This window comes from Pristiophorus japonicus, chromosome 9 (assembly GCF_044704955.1).
Source record: "Pristiophorus japonicus isolate sPriJap1 chromosome 9, sPriJap1.hap1, whole genome shotgun sequence".
NCBI classification, from domain to species: domain Eukaryota; kingdom Metazoa; phylum Chordata; class Chondrichthyes; family Pristiophoridae; genus Pristiophorus; species Pristiophorus japonicus.
In genome coordinates this window covers 183,869,599-183,886,549 of record NC_091985.1, presented here as the reverse complement: position 1 = coordinate 183,886,549, position 16,951 = coordinate 183,869,599, and positions in this window count along the sequence as shown.

Below are 16,951 nucleotides of genomic sequence, written 5' to 3'. Positions count from 1 at the left end.
TGGTGTGTGCTGACTCTGCTCATTTTCAACAGGGATCTGGACTGGTCTTGGCTGAGCTAGAGATCATCTCATATCAAATATAAACAGTGTAACAGTTAATGTGATCGACTGGACTGGTATCGATCGCCAGAGGAGGTCGGAGAGGTTTTTTCCCTGATTGGCCCTGCTTCTTCCTAGTAATTTGCCGCTCCAAGGAGATCGTTATTGAGGTCGTGATCATGCTCAAAAAAGGGGTAAAGTCGGCCACAGGGAAATTCATTGCAAGAATCCTCCTCAATCGTATCTTATTTGTGGCTGAAGAGCTCCTCCCAGAGTTGCATTGCGGATTCCGTTCACTAAGGGTACAGCATGCATGATCATCACCGCGGTGCAACTCGAAGAGAAATTCAGGTAACAGCACTAACCCTTGTACATGGCCTTCTTTGATCTCACAAAGACCTTCGACACTTTCAACCGTGAGGAAGTATGGAATGTCCTCCTCCATTTCGGCTGCCCTCAAAAGTTAGTCACCATCATCCGTCTGCTCCACGATGACACGCAAACTGTGATCCTGACCAATGGATCCACCACATCCCCAATCCACGTCTGGACCGGAGTCAAGCAAGGCTGCATTATCACACCAACGCTCTATTCGGTCTTCCTTGCTTCAATGCTACATCTCACCCTTAACAACACCCCACCGGAGTGGAGCTAAATTCTAGAACAGAGAGAAATCTTTTCAAACTCCGCTGCCTCCAGACCAGATCCAAGGTCGTCCCATCCTCTGTCTTTGAACTACAGTAAGCAGATTATGCTTGCATCTGCATACACTTGGAGGCCGAAATCCAAGCCATCGTCAACACCTTCACCGAGGCGTATGAAAGCATGGGCATTACGCTAAACATCCGTAAGACAAAGATCCTCTAGCAACCTGATCCCGCCACACAGCTCTGCCCCCCGATTATTAAAATCCACAAGGCCTTGGGCAACGTGGACCTTCTTCATCACCTCGGGAGCATACTGTCAGCAAAAGCAAACATTGACACCGAGGTCCAAAACTGCCTTCAGTATGCCAGTGCAGCCTTCGGTCGCCTGAGGAAGAGAGAGTTTGAAGGTTAGGACCTGAAATCTGCCACCAAGCTCATGGTCTACAGGGCAGTAGTGATACCCGTATATGGCTCAGAAACTTGGACTATATACAGCAGACAACTCAAAGTGCTGGAGAAGTACCTACAGCGCAGCCTCCGTAAGATCCTGCAAATGCACTGGTAAGACAAATGCACGAACGTCAGTGTTCTCTCTCCGGCCAACGTCCCCAGCATCGAAGCATTGACCACGCTCGACCAGCTCCATTGGATGCGCCACATCATGCATATGCCCGACATTAGATGCTCAAAGCAAATGCTCTTTGCGCAGCTTCGACACAGCAAGCCAGCCCCAGATGGACAGAGGAAATGCTTCAAGGATACGCTCAAAGCCTCCTTTTCAAAACGTAACATCCCCACCAACACTTGGGAATACCTGGCCCATGACCGCCCAAAGTGGAGGCAGATCATCCTGGAGATCGCTGAGCATCTTGTGTCCCATCGCCGAGAACAAGTAGAAACCAAGCGTAGACAGCGGAAGGAGCATGCATCAACGCAGGCTCGCCGACCAAACTTTCGTTCAACCACTGTTTGCCCCATCTGTGATAGATACTGTAGGTCCAGCATTGGACACCTCAGTCCCCTGTGAACTTACTTTTAGAGTGGAAGCAAGTCACCCTCGACACCGAGGGTCTGCCTATGATGATGATGATGACATTGACGTAGAAAGACCTGATGCTACAAGGTTGTTCGAGCAGGATTGATGGGCCAGCTGGTCTTTTCCTTGGCCGGCAGTTCTTGCAGCATCTAAAAAATTTTAACAACCTGAATTTTCCCTGTGCTTTCCTCGTGGTCGCGTTCACTGAACCTGGATGGCGTCCAAGTGACTTCTTTCTATCCCGCTCCCAGGCGTGGATGCTACCTTTGCACATGAGTTACCAGAAGTAAGGTTAGTGCCCAGGATCAGTTCTGAATGGAACAACTCACAGCTGCAGTGTTAGAGCTTGAAACGTCACGTTGTTCGGTTGCTGCTCCATAGTGCTCAGTGCAGGAACTCTCCTCAGTCACGCCACCATTCAATAAAAGCTCACTGTTGGATCCGTCCTCGACCAATTTTGTATTCTATGCTTATTAAAGGAAGACTTGCATTAATGGAGCGCGTTTGGCGAGCTCAGGACATCCTAAAGAACTTTACAGTCAATAAATTAATTTTGAGCTGCGTCACTGACATAGTGCAGGAAATGTGGCAACCAATTTGCGTAAGCATATTCGCACAATGCGATAATGGCCAGATAATATTTTTTAATGTTGTTGCTGAAAGCACAGAGGCAGAACTCAACTGCTGTTCTTCACAATAGTTCCGTGGGATCTTTAACTCCATACAAGAGGTCAGAGGGGACATCGATTGAACTTCCCTGCGGACAGTCTCCCGTACACTAGATAGTGTTTTGAAGTCTCTGGAGTTGCAATTGAAACGACACCTTGCTGCATTGAAATCGCTATTTCGAACATAGTGCCACGGCTGCGATCATCGCTGTGTAATGGTAAACCATTGATTAATTCCCATTCCCACACATCCACATGGTCCCCAGGAGCACTGAGAAAGCCGTACATCCTGACCTTTTAGGAAAAAATGGATATCGGGCGAGAGAGATTGCTGCGTATTAAAATAGGAATAAAAGATCATGTGGATATCGGTACAGCAAATGTGAGCTGGCATGTTTGTAAATGATTTGATATTAATTACTCTGTGAAATAAGATCTGGGAAAAGTGGAAGATTTGAGGGATTGGGGGTGGGGGGGGGGGATATCTATATGACCCTTAAAGCAGATCCTCAACTGGAAAGGCCCATTATTAATTAATGGATTACTAGGATTTATGGAATGGCTATTGTCTATAACAGTACAAATGTATACACAGATGTGCAATATAAAAGTAATTCTGTGCATAACATTAATAGATCACAGTTTGAGAATGCATGCCGTTTTCGGTTCCACAAATTCAGAAGGCTATTGCAGCGATAGCATGGACTAATTTGATGGAGATAGGTAACATTATTTAAAAAAATGTTGTACTGTGCAAATAGATGGGATTTTCCATTTTTTTCAAGAGCCTCCAGTGGAATCTTGGCCTTTATTGCAAAGGCAATTGAGTATAAAAACAGGGAAGTCTTGCTACAGTTGTACATGGTATTGGTGAAGCCACATCTGGAATACTGCCTGCAGTTTTGTTTTCCATATTTACAAACGGATAAACTTGCATTGGAGGAAGTTCAGCATGTTGATTCCGGAGATGCGGGTGGTTGACTTGTGAGGAATGGTTGAATAGGTTGCTTCTCTGCTCATTGGAATTAGAAGAATGTGAGGTGATTTTATCGAAACCTATAAGATTATGAGTAGGCTTGACAAGGTGGATGCAGAGAGGAAGTTTACACTGATAGGGGAGACTAGAACTAAAGGACATAATCTTAGAATACAGGGCCGCCCATTTAAAACTGAGATGAGGAGAAATGTCTTTCCTCAGATGATTGTGGATCTGTGCAATTCGCTGCCTCAGAGAGTTGTGGAAGCTGGGACATTGAATAAATTTAAGACAGAAATAGACCGTTTCTTAAACGATAAGGGAATAAGGGGTTATGGAGAGCAGGCAGGGAAGTGGACATGAGTCCATGATCGGATAAGCCTTAATCGTATTAAATGCCGCAGCAGGCTCGAGCGGCCTTATGGCCTACTCCTGCTTGCATTTCTTATGTTCTTATGTTCTTAAAATAATGTTAGAGAAGGGGCTCCACCAGCAATGTTAGTGTAGCGTCAGAAACAGTAATTTGAATGTAGGATCACCACCGGTAACGATAGAATAGGGTCACTACAAGTAATAATAGAATAGAGTCATCACCAGTAATGTTAGCGTGTATTCACCGCCAGTAATGTTAGGTTATAAGGTGAATACCAATAATGATAGACTAGAGTCAACACCAATAATGACAGAGTAATATCAACAGCAGTAATTTTAAAATAGCATCAATATGAACGATAAATAAAAACGTAAGAACATAAGAAATAGGAGCAGGGGTAGGACATACGGAACCTCGAGCCTGCTCTGCCATTTATTACCATCTTGGCTGATCCGATCATGGATTCAGATCCACTTTACTGACAGCTCTCCATAATCCCTTATTCACTTATCGGATAAGAAACGGTCTATCTCTGCTTTAAATTTATTCTATGTCCCAACATCCACAGCTCTCTGAGGCAGTGAATTCCACAGAGCTACAACCCTCTGAGAAAATAAATTTCTCCTCATCTCAGTTTTGATGAGCGGCCTCTTATCCAAAGATTATGTCCTCCATTTCGAGGCTCCCCATTCAGTGGAAACATTCTCAATGCATCCACCTTGTCAAGCCCCGTCATAATCTTATACGTTTTGATAAGATCACCTCTCAATCTTCTCAATTCCAATGAGTAGAGGCCCAAACTACTTAACTTTCCTCATAAGTCAAACCACCCAGCTCCATATTCAACCTTGTGGACGTCCTCTGAACTACCTCCAAACCAAGTATATCATTTCGTAAATATGAAACCAAAACTGCACTCAGTATTCCAGGTGTGGCCTCACCAATAGCCTGTATAAATGTAACAAGGCTTCCCTGCTTTTATACTCCATACCCCTTGCCATAAAGTTCAAGTTTCCATTAGCCTTCTTGATCACTTTTTGTACGTGCATACTAACCTTTTGTGTTTCGTGCTCAACTACCCCCAGGTCTCCCTGCACTGCAGCACTATGCAATCTTTCTCCATTTAAATAATAACTTGTTCTTGCTTGATTTTTACCTGCAATATGCATGGCCTCACACTTTCCAACATTATAATCCATCTGCCAAATGTTTGCCCAAATAAATGTTGAGTAGATTCCCCACCAGTAATTATGAATAGGATCAGGATTATTACGGTTATATTACGCACCTATGTTAAAGGAGATTCTCAACCAGTAATATTGGAGCATACTCACCACCAGTGACTTTATTCTGCAGTCACCACCAGTAATGTTAGAGTAGCGTCACTACCAGTAATGTTATCTTTGGGGCTCCATCACTAATATTAGGAATACGTCGTCATCATTAATGTTAGAGTAGAGTCAGCACCATTAATGTTGTAGAAGTGTCCCTCCATAAATAATGCTGGACCAGGGTCAATATCACTCTCATGTTAGATTAGTGCCAATAACAGCACGGTCAGAGTATAATCGACAGCATTCACGTTAGAGTCCAATCTCCAGCAGCAATGATACAATTGGGCAAGAACCAGTAATGTTAGATAGGAAAACAGAAAATGCTGGAAATCTCAGTGGTTCAGGCAGCATCTGTGGAGAGCGAAACAGGCCTCGGCCTTTCGTCATCGACCTGAAACCTTAACTGTGTTTGGCTCTCCATAGATGCTGCTTGACCCGCTGAGATTTCCAGAATTTTCAATTTTTATTTAAGATTACAATATCCGCAGTATTTGCGACTAACTCTTTATACTGCACTTTTTTTGACAGGCAGGCGTCTGTCCAGCCACTCACCACCCTGCGCATGCTATGCTTTCTTGAACGACAGGCAACAAGCCCCACCACCCTGTAAAGCTATGCCACCCCCTCCCTGTGGAATCATTCCATCCACGAGGTGCCAGAAGCAGCACCAGAGGCCCAGATCCTGTCCCCGCCTCATCTTCTCTTCCCATGCCCAGCCACGGGAGGGATCCAATGGCGCGGGCTTCTGCTCCACCGCAAGCCTGCTTCTCTGGTCCAATGAGCTTCCCGGTGAGTTGCGAGCCCTGAGCGGTGATGGCGGGGCGGGCGAGAGTGGCGGCGGCGGACCAGAGGGGTCGCGAATTGGAGGGTCTTGGGACTGTGAGTTGGAGGGCCAAGGGTCTGAGAGTCAGAGGGCCTTGGGATGGCGAGTCGGAGGGCCTTGTGACGGCGAGTCGGAGGGCCTTGGGCCTGCAAGTCAAAGGTCCTTGGGTCCTCGAGTGAGAGAGGCTGGGAGAGAGAAAGGCTGTGGATGAGAGAGACAGCGGAGGGGGATCGGAGGGGAGAGAGGGAACTCAGGAAAGACCGATCACGTCCTTCTAAGACTCTCACACGGGACATCGTTGGAGTGGATGATATTCAGAATTCATTACACTGTCAATATTCACTTCATACCCAATAAAACTGTTAACAATAATGCACAATGCCCCATCTATGGAGGGGCCGGGGTGAGGATGCATTTGGACTGGGGTAAGGCACTTTGGCTGAGGGAGGCATACACTTGGACTGGGGTCCGGGACTTTGGCTGGGTTGGGATCTACTTGGACTGGGGTACGGGACTTTCGCTGATCCTTGCCTTCAACTGGGGAGCACTGTTCTCTCTCGCTTCAGAAAGTCAAAGTGGATCGAGTTACAATTTGCAAAGTCAGTGAGACTTTGGGATGAGCGGATCCAGTGACACATCGCTGTGAAACTTCAGGATGTGGCTTATCTTCCAAGGCGACCAATCCTAAATAAGGTGTGGAGCCTGTTGCCATGCTTTGCTGTACAAATAACCGCGTTTTGCTTTTGTATCAATTGGTAAAGTTAGAGTCTGGTCACCAGCAGTAAATTAGAGACGAGTCATCACCAGTCATGTTGGAGTAGGGTCACCACCAGTAATGTTAGATTAGATTATGGACACCCTTATTTGTACTGCAAAAGTTGCCAACAGACTCAACCCCTCATTTCTAGTTGGTCCCTGTTGTAGGGCGCTTCCAAAGGCAAAGGCACCTGCAGAATATCTGCATGTATGTATGTACAAAATGGCTGCCAGATATAAATTGGCTGACGGAGATTCCGCAAAGCATTAGGGGAAATCAGCTATCCAGCTTGACTATATTTCTAGGTAGCTGATGACACTGCAGTTCCTTACACAGCAACACTGAAAAAGGCGCACTCAGCATAATGTCTCTAATCAGCAACCCCAGACAAGATGTCCAAGTATAATACTGAACAAAGAAATTCCTGTGACTGTGTAAGGATAGTTAGGTTCGGCGCAAGCAGAACCCAAGGGCAGTAGAGATAAGGGGGTCTGGAAAACATTACGATTCCATGAGTAAGCCCCTAGCTAAACATAAGGTTTGTTGGCCCAAAGAAACCGATTTTTAATCTATAATCGTTATGATTCGATTGTGTCCAGCCAACATTAGCTGATTAATAGTATTGAACTGTTGTAAAACATACAAATATCGAAGATTTCGCTGTTCGGCGGAGAGTAGTGCATGGAGTAGCCAAGAGGCTTTCTCGCCGCTGGCATAAATAAACCATTTCTTAGTTTGGAACCAACCCGGGTAACGAGTGATTCTTCCAGAAAACATTCACGCTAACAGTGGCGTAGTCGGCAGGATATTCGAAGATCGGTTTGATACCCTTGGAAACACCGAGTGAGTATATGGAGTATATACTTAAACATATCCCGGGGCCGGCTGGTGTCCAATGACCGACGACTACCCAACCTGAAAACAGGGTTGGAAACATGGGCAAAACGGTAAGAGGTAGTTCGTTAAGGACACGTAGAGCGCTATCAAGAATAGCTTAACATATTTAAGTGTTGTATCATAAGCCTGGTGTAAGAAAGACATCGTGACAGACTTGTGACCTGATAGGTAGCTAGGTGACGGTCGACTACAAGTATCGCTAGACGAAAAGCAGACCTCTGAGTGCAGATTCCTAACGGTTCTAATCCTACATGGTTAAGAAAAGGCATAACAAAATGCGATACGTTTAAAATAAAATGTTAAATCTGATCTCTTAAAAAAAGAAATAAAACTAAAAGGTTTGGAAACAATCTAGAAACACCTTCAGGGATCAGGTCAAACGCCTGGGCATGTGGTGAACTCTCTGCGAAAGTGTAAAGGGGAATTTGGAAAAATTAAAATCAGATAACGGAAAGCAGCATTCAAAGCCTACGTGCTAGACCCTGTTCTAGTTATGGAAAATACGAAAAAGATAAAGTTGGTGAAGTTGGTGAAAATAAAAACGATAAGCTCTATTTGGCGTGAATGTTTGTTGAAGCTTGACTGTTGAATCCACAAAGGACAGCTTGTCTTTATCAAAAGATAAAGACGCAAACTTGAAAGAAAACAAATTGAAAAAAATTTGGAAAAAAAGAGTTTTCGATTGTCTTATGATTTTAAATTAACAAATTTACGGAGACACAAGCCCTCTGTGTAAAATACAAAATCTAATTTGAAGAAAGGAGATTTAAATGAAAAAGGACGTAACTTACTGAATTAAAAAAAACGTAACATAATAAATAAGTGCTGAAAAAAGGGTGTTTGCAATGGAAAAAGACGTAACTTACTAAATACTAGCTGATATTGGCTGTGAAAAAGATATTGGTTTAATTGGGAAAAGGAAGAAAACATGGAAGAGGTAAAAGACACTCTACATTGATAATGATTTTAAATTATGAGAAAGTTTCACTGCAGTTTGAAAAGATTAACAAAATAGACGTTGTTTATTAGGAAAAGTCCCGAACAGTCTAAACAAGCAGGCGGGTTCTGAAAATACCGAGGAGAAATGATCTAAGCTATGCAAACTCAGCACAGAAAAAGAAAAAAATGGAAATTAGGAAATCTTATTGAATTTTAAAATTCTTATAGAAAATGGAACTGACACGGAAGTTTAGGTTTTGTGCCGAGAGAGAAATAAAACACAGGATTTGCTCAGTGAACTGGACCGTAAAAGATTCCGAAATTTTGGAATGTATACAGCTTGTGTGAAAATTGGATGTCAGTAAACAAAATAGCTATTAAAAAAGGGCACAAAGACTTGGAAAAAAATTCGGATGATTACGCAAAATCACATAATGATATCAGGCCTTCTTACAAACCTGGAAAGGAGTTAACACTTTCCATTGACAGTTGTTTTATACTGGACATTATTAATTTGGATTTATTAATAAAATAAAGAAGACACACCTGATAGACAGAGGAAATGGTGGGATAGTCAGAATAACAATAAAACAGAACTAGCCGATGTAATAATACTCACTAGATACAGATAAAAGTAATAGATATTCAAACAAAACACATTCAAGAGTTAAAGCAAAGATAACTAAGCTGGAAGAGATTTAAAAACAAAACGGGGCCAGAGGGATAGTGCAGTGCGCAGCCATAGCACCATCACATCTGGCAATAGAGCCAATGTACACCACGGTGGATAAGTGTAATTCAGAAACCCAACCCAACAGTAAACCAGACTGGGATAACAAGTGCGGAGTAGAGTGGCCCCCGGCACATGATAACGGCTATCTATCAGCGGTACCGATATGCACGACCACCATTCCCACCAACGGACGTGGAGCAGCATACATCTTAGCCAACAGGAGAGACATATTAGTTTGGATTGAATACAAAGTCCACTCTGGGGCGGATAACCGCGACAAAAATGATGCAGCATTCTTGAAAATGTTTAAAGACCGACTAGGAGAGGCAATCAAATTATAATTAAGTGAGGATTTATACTAGGAGATGATTACGATGGAACTTTGGAATGGGCAGAAGATGTAGAAGAATTCAGGTTAAAAAAAAGCAAAAATTGTATCAACACCGGCAGCAGCACAAACGATGGAGAGGAGACAACCCCCCTCCTCACCGCGCAGCTCCCTTGATATGTTTTTGCTGCAATAAGGGAGGATGCACAGGAAGGCGAGGTCCCAAACAGGCAAAGAAGGGAGCACCGTTTTACAGTATATGGATTATATCCTTATTGCCTCCAGCACAGAACAACAACACATAAATGCTTTAATTAAAGTTCAAGGAGTGTTACAAAGCGCAGGACTAAAAATAAATTCTAGGAAGGTCAAGGTGGGAAGGAGCGAAGTAACATATCTAGAATACATAATAACAATTGTGGTTGTAATGTTACAACAAACTCTCACAAGTGCTCCAGCCCGACCAGTATAGGCCCTTCCACATCTATACCCACCACAGTAAAGATCATTACATGGTACGACTATAAAGAATTTGGATAGCTTAACCCTTACCTCCGAATTCACAGTGACCTCGACATGTGTGGATAAAAGATGAGTAGACCAGAAAGTAACACCTGGTGACGACCAGGCGATCTGTTTACAATTTGCAGATAAAACACTCACCGAGATGGGACCGCAGTGACTACTCCCGCTATGGAGCTTTGTGATATTGGGAACCTTGAAGCTCACATGCACTGGATGATGCCGACGGATTACGGCCCACGCAGAAAATGAACGTTGAACTATGAGGTTTTGTTTAATTTAACGGATGGAATATGCATCCCAGCAGAAAAGGACTGGAGCAAGGACGGAACTTATTGCAATGCATGGCTGCAAGTACATTCAAATAAAGACGAAATATGTGTGCAATGCTCCACGGGTACGAGGAGCAGCTGCATCTAGAGACGGGAGGCCGGGGGGCCCGGTAAATGTATGTTTGGAATAATTTGTACGGCCCTGCCAAGCCCCAACCGACGGTTGCCGACAGGCAGAGGGTGGGGGCTTTGCGGGTATTATGAGGAGGTAGGGGCAGCCGCCGTATCTTTGTATATATGCATTTCACCTTCCCGAACACCACACCCCATAAGAATCTCCACACAGCCTGAGGAATTGCCATGCCCCATAACTAATAAGGGGCCGGAAATTGGACTGTACTGATCAACGAGGGTGATCTATTATATGCTAATGTTAAGCATGAAATTTTGCCTGTTCTGCTCAATATCTCAGGCATACAAATGCCGGAATATTGTACAGAGCAGGCAAGAAATATGCATAGTATGTTGAGTAAAGTTGCAATGCAGCAGGCTGCCGATGCCATGCGTGCCAGTAGATTCCGAGGACAGGAGCCAGTTCATACGACTAAGAGGGGAATAGTTAGTGATGTTGCTACCCGTTTAAACACCGGAACCTCTAAAGTGAACTCGTTGGGTATACAAGGGCTACACGAAAAGGTGGAGCAACGTAAAAGAGTGATGAAAGAACCATTAGAACGGGCAGAGCAGAATCAGCAAGATCAAGCCAAACTAGGAAGAGAGGGCGAAGAAATCGAACTGGATGGAATTTTGGTTCTAGATGCTCATGCCAAAACAATTAATAGCCTTAGCGACAGAGAGAAGGAAGATGCTGGAAAGTTTAATCAGAGACAACTCTGCCACCCTTATGGCTCATGGATGGTGGGACAGAGACGACACAACCATGATCAGATCCAAAAGGGGGAGGTGCCAGACTGGATAGACAATCCACATCTGGCTCAATTGGCCAATCGAAAGGGGATACTGTATAACAATACTCTGAAGGGTCTAAGCAGAGTATACCCAGCGATCCCAGACTGCCAAATGGGCAAAGCTGCCAGAGTGGGACTGGTCCTGATGATCCTCATAGTCACACAAGACTCGGAGCTATTTCGCCTTTATCAGCTGGAAAATATCGGGATCATATGGGAAAACACCCCCATCCGGGACTACCTGACCACAACTTCTGCTGTCCGCAGAAGCAACACACTCTATGGGATCTCCTTAACGGGATGCAAGCAAAGGGGTTACATCACAGTGTGCCCTCACCGGGAGGAACAAGGAGAACTAGACAAGTGCGGGTTCAATCGAACTGATGGATGCATATTAGAAATAGTACCTGCCCACACACATTTCGCCAGAGCAGGCTACAGAGGCAAGGGAAGAACTGTGTCTCTACCACGGAACGCTCTTATGAGTACAATGGCCTACAATGCCGGATCACACAGCCAAACCTTTGCTTTACACCTCTACGGCCCATTACTATAGAACAAGCCCGCATTATTCAGGTGAGACGCCAAGGTACCGAAATCATTAACGTCACCGATTAGCTCCACGACCAATTACAGGATTATGACGAGCCAGAGCATGTTCCTATTCCACATTTAGCTGAGGTACCAAGGGAACTAAACTCAGAGTGGGCCAGTGTGTCAAGCTTTACCACCAATTACAGACAAAGATTGAAATACTGGAAAAGGATACCGATATAGAGTTATAAAATCAGAGTTGGTGGAGGAAGGTTTGTGACTGGGGATGAATATAAACATCCACCCATGGACTCGAATAATATCGCACATACTGGTCGGGTACAGCTGGTCTTAGCACGAACATGGGGTATTATGGCCTGTCGATCCTGCAGGCATTATGCAGAACGAAGGAGAATCAGAACCACAGCTCAAGAAAATAAGGAGACCAGCCTAGCAGAGAGACAGGGGGATTTGAACTATATCAATTTGATCTCAGTAACCGAAACTCTTGAAACCACGTGACTGGCCAACACGTTCAGGCAGGGAGTACCGGGCGGTGCATAAAGACATAAATGGGGGAAGAAATTATTACAAATATTGTCGTTTAAAGGGGACTTGGATTAGTCCCTTACCGAAAGGAGGGGGCGGAGAGCGGGGGTTGTTGCAGGACGCTTCCAAAAGCAAAGGCACCTGCAGAATAAATGAATGTATGTATGTACAAAATGGCTGCCAGATATAAATTGGCTGCCAAAGATTCCGCAAAGCATTAGGGGAATTCAGCTAACCATCTTGACTACATTTCGAGGTAGCTGATGATACTGCAGTTCCTGACACAGGAACAATGAACATGGTGTGCTCAGTAGAATGCCTCCAATCAGCAACCCCAGACAAGATGTCCGAGTAGAATACTGACAAAGGAATTCCTGTAATTGCGTAAGGATAAGGAAGTTAGGCACATGCAGAACCCAAGGACAGTAGAGATAAGGGATTCTGGAAAACATCACGAGGCCATGCATAAGCCCCAAACTAAACATAAGATGATCACGCAGTCTCCTGGTACCTCGGGGCCAATTCCATTAGCCCAAAGAAACCGATTTGTAATCTATAATAATTATGATTGATTTGTGTCCAGCCGACATGGACTGAGTAATTGTAATGAACTGTTGTAAAACATATACATCTCGACAGATTTATCTGTTCGGCGGAGAGTAGTGGCTGGATTAACCCAGAGGCTTTCTTGCATAAATAAACAGTTTTGACGTTTGGAACTGACCCGATTGACGAGTGATTCTTCCAGAACACATTCGGGCTAACAGTTCCGTTGAAGGATAAGCCACACCCTGACGTTTCACAAGAATAGTTCCCTGGATCCGTCCATACCAAGGTCAGCACTAGGATGGTTAGAGTAGTGTCATCACCAGTAATGTTAGAGTAGGGTTACCTCCAGTAACGTTAGAGGAGGGTCACCATTATTAATGTTAGAGAATTGTCAATACCAAAATTGTTACAGTTGGATCACCACCAGCAGTTTGGGTAGGGTGATATCCTTCGATAATACGGCGACCAGAACTGCACGCAGTAATCCAGCTGTGGCCTTACCAAGAATTACACCAATCCTGGCATAACCTCCCTGCTATTATATTCTATGCCTCGACCAATAAGTGCAAGCATTCCATATCCCTTCTTAACCAACTTATCCACCTGGCCTGCTACTTTCAGGGGATCTGTGGACCAATGGTGGAGCTTTGGAGGCGTGGCCTATTCAGTTGGAGCTGTGCTGTGGTGAGAGACGGAACTCCCTGCTTTTGATCGTGCCTGGAAAGCCATTGTGAGACCTTTGAAACAGCCCAGGAAGAGGAGGAAGGGGTTTACTACAATTCCAATTCATCCAGAGGGAGAGGAGGGGAGCTGAAAATTCAACAACCTTAAATACTGCTGCAGAGAGTTGGAGAGAGGGGGAAAAAGAACACCAACTATCCAGTGTGGAAGGAGGGAGAAACTTCATCAACCATAGGTGGTTGTGTTTTGGTGCATTCCCCGAAGGACATTGTTGTGTTGGTGGGGGGAGGAAAGAAGACCATTTCGAGGGCGGGAACATCGCGGGGGGGTGTGTGTGTGTGGTGTGTGTGTTTCTTGCTTACAGCTGGGCCCCACACACCACTGAAGCACCCCTCCCCCATTGCCTAGCCTGGGATAGCTGGAGCTGCCTGGCTGAAGACTGATTAATTACCCTATTTAACATCGTTCGGAGTGTGTGCCTGGGTGGCTCCAGCTACCCCAGGTGAAGACATCTTCTCCCCCCACCCAAAGACCATCTACAAAGACTGTGTTTTTTGCCATCTGGGGAGTGCACCCCAAGAAACACCCACCCATCGCTGTGAGGGGAGACCTGCCCTCACAGCGTCCCTCTTTCCCACCCCACGCTCTCTTTCTCTCTCTCTCTGTCTCTCCCCTCTCTCTCTGAGAGCCCCTTTCCTCCTAATTGAAAAACCAATTCAGACAACTAAGCAGAGTGAGCAAGGCCCCTCCCCAATCATCAACGAGGGGAGAGGTGTGCCTCTTTCAGAGCTCCCTCTGTTCAAACACCAACGAGGCCATTTAAGACCATTAAGGCCTGTGACTTTGGGGTGGGTGTAGCCCTTAAAGGGACCCCGTGATGGCTACCCCATCCACGCCGGTGGCGGGGCCAGCAGAGACATATGCGCAGGCGGCGTCCACATCCACGGCGCCTCCTGCGCCTCCTGCTGCCCTGCCACCTTTCAGACTAATAACAAAGAAACACGGGGTCAAGAGCTACACTCACCCCACAATGAGCATTGAGGATTGCGTGCGGGCGATGGCTGGGGTATTCGGCCCCTCAGCCATCGTCGCAGCTTCCAAAATGTCTGGGAAGGTGGTGTTTTCCTGGGGCCAGAGCGGGCGGTGTCCCTGGCCCTTGAAAAGGGGCTCACGGTGGGCGGGACGTTCTTGCCGGTGGACCCTATCGAGGCCACCACGCAGAGGGTCATCCTTTCAAACGTCCCGCCATTTGTTCCCGCTGAGCTCCTCCTCCCACACCTACACCAACTGGGGGAGGTAAGCTCAGGGATTAACCCCATACCGCTCGGCCTCAGGGAGAACAGCCTGCGCCACATGTTCTCCTTCCGCCGCCAGCTCTTTGTCCGGCTGCCGCGGGAGGAGACGACGGAGGGATCATTTAATGTGGTGCAAGAGGGGACTGCCTACCGCATCTTCTGGACGTCAGACAGCGTGCGGTGCCATGCCTGTAGGGAGGTGGGGCACGTTCGCAGGAACTGCCCCGCCTCCAAGGCCGCCAAACCACCGAAGGCGGCCAAGGCTGGCACCGCTGCCACCCCCCTCCCTAGTTGCGTCCGTGTACCGGGAGCCATAGGTGCGCGGGCATGATCGGAGGCCTTTGTATTCACGGCCTCCGGCAGGGGGGAGGGAGAGCGTCCGACCAGAAAGAAGGCGCGGAGAAAGGCGAAACATCTCGAGGTGGGTCCCCTCAGTGCGCCAGACAGTCTGATCACTGCGATCAGCCCAACCCTGTCACCGGCGAGCCGGGGTGCCCTGAGCCCGTGCCCGAGCCCTTGAATAATACCACAGAGGGGCTCGGGCGCGGGCAAGATAAGAAAAAGGGGGGAGTGGAGCGGGAGGCCTCGGCAGACGTGGAGGTCTCCCTGCATCCGCACCCCCCCAGGAACAAAAGGAGGCGCCGCTCCAATGAGGCGGAGGGGGAACAACATCCCTCCGCAGAAGAGTCGGTGCCCGCCGTGTGTCCCGCGTCCCTCACCAGCACCCCCAAACTGCGCCATAGGCGAGAGGGGTCTGTCCCCAGGGATGGTGAGACAGTCGAGGTTGCCCAGCCACTCACTCCCGGGAATGGCGTGGAAGATATGCCTGTCGTGGGGGGCGTGGGGCCAGCGGAGGAATGCGCAGCCGCCGGGTCGAGCGTCCCGGCCGAACCTGAGCCCGCCCAGTCTTTATCCAACTTCCCCCGGGACTTGCACGACTCGGCAGAAAATGAAAATTTTAAAAATTTTAATATGCATCCACACGCTGGACCGGGGGGTGGCGGCGGGGAGGGGGAAGAAAACCAACCCTCGCCCCCTACTTTGGAGCTGGGGTACTTGGAGGACCTGGAACTTTTCTTTGACCAGGTCTCTCCATGTTCCCCAGCTCCTGGGGCGGAGAAGGAACCCCTTCCGCTGTCGCTTCCTGACCCAGCATCGCTTTTAAAAGAGCCCAGTGGGGACTCCTCTGTCGACGATCCTGGGGGTGGGATCAGGGCAGAGCCAGTGTCGGATGGAGCGGCCGGGCCGTTTGCCGTACCTCGTGCGGTCGACGGGCCGGGTGCTGGCGGCGACCTCCCGGAGGGGCACGGGGACGCGATGGGGGACGAGGGAGAAGATCTCGAGTCCATCGCCAGTGAGGCAGTGGATCTCCTCGTGCCCGCCGCTGAGTCCCCCATCATTCCTGCAAAGGAACTACGGGACTTTTTGGTCCAGAGCCAGGGTCGCCGCAACCGAGCCCATCTGGCCCTGGAAAGATGGTCCGAGCCGGGGCTGCTCGTCGCGTCCGTCCGTGCCACCGCTAAAACCATGGCCGCGGGCGGGCCCTTATCAAAGGCGCAAGGCTTTGAGCTGCGCTGGCTCAAAAGTTTCCTCGCTGGGCTGCTGAAGGAGTGGACGTCAACAAACGACTCCACTCCCCCGCACAATAGATTAGTTAGAGGTTGCACTATGATTTTGTCATGAAGAGAACCATAGCCAGCCTCAACATCAATGGCGGCAGAGAGGCACGCCGTAGATTTAACAATTTTTCGCTCCTGCGGGAGGGGAAATATGCGGTCTGCTTCCTGCAAGAAACCCACGCCGTTCCAGGAGATGAAGCCACGTGGCTCCTGGAATGGCAAGGAGAGGTCCGCATGAGCCACCTCACCACCACTTCTTGTGGGGTGGCCATCTTGCTGGCCCCGCATTTTCAGCCGGAGATCTTGGGGGTCGAGGAGCCCGTGCCAGGCCGCTTGCTGCACGTCACGGTTCGCCTGGGGGACGCGCCGCTCCATCTCTTGAACATGTATGCCCCTCAGCCTGGCCCGCAGG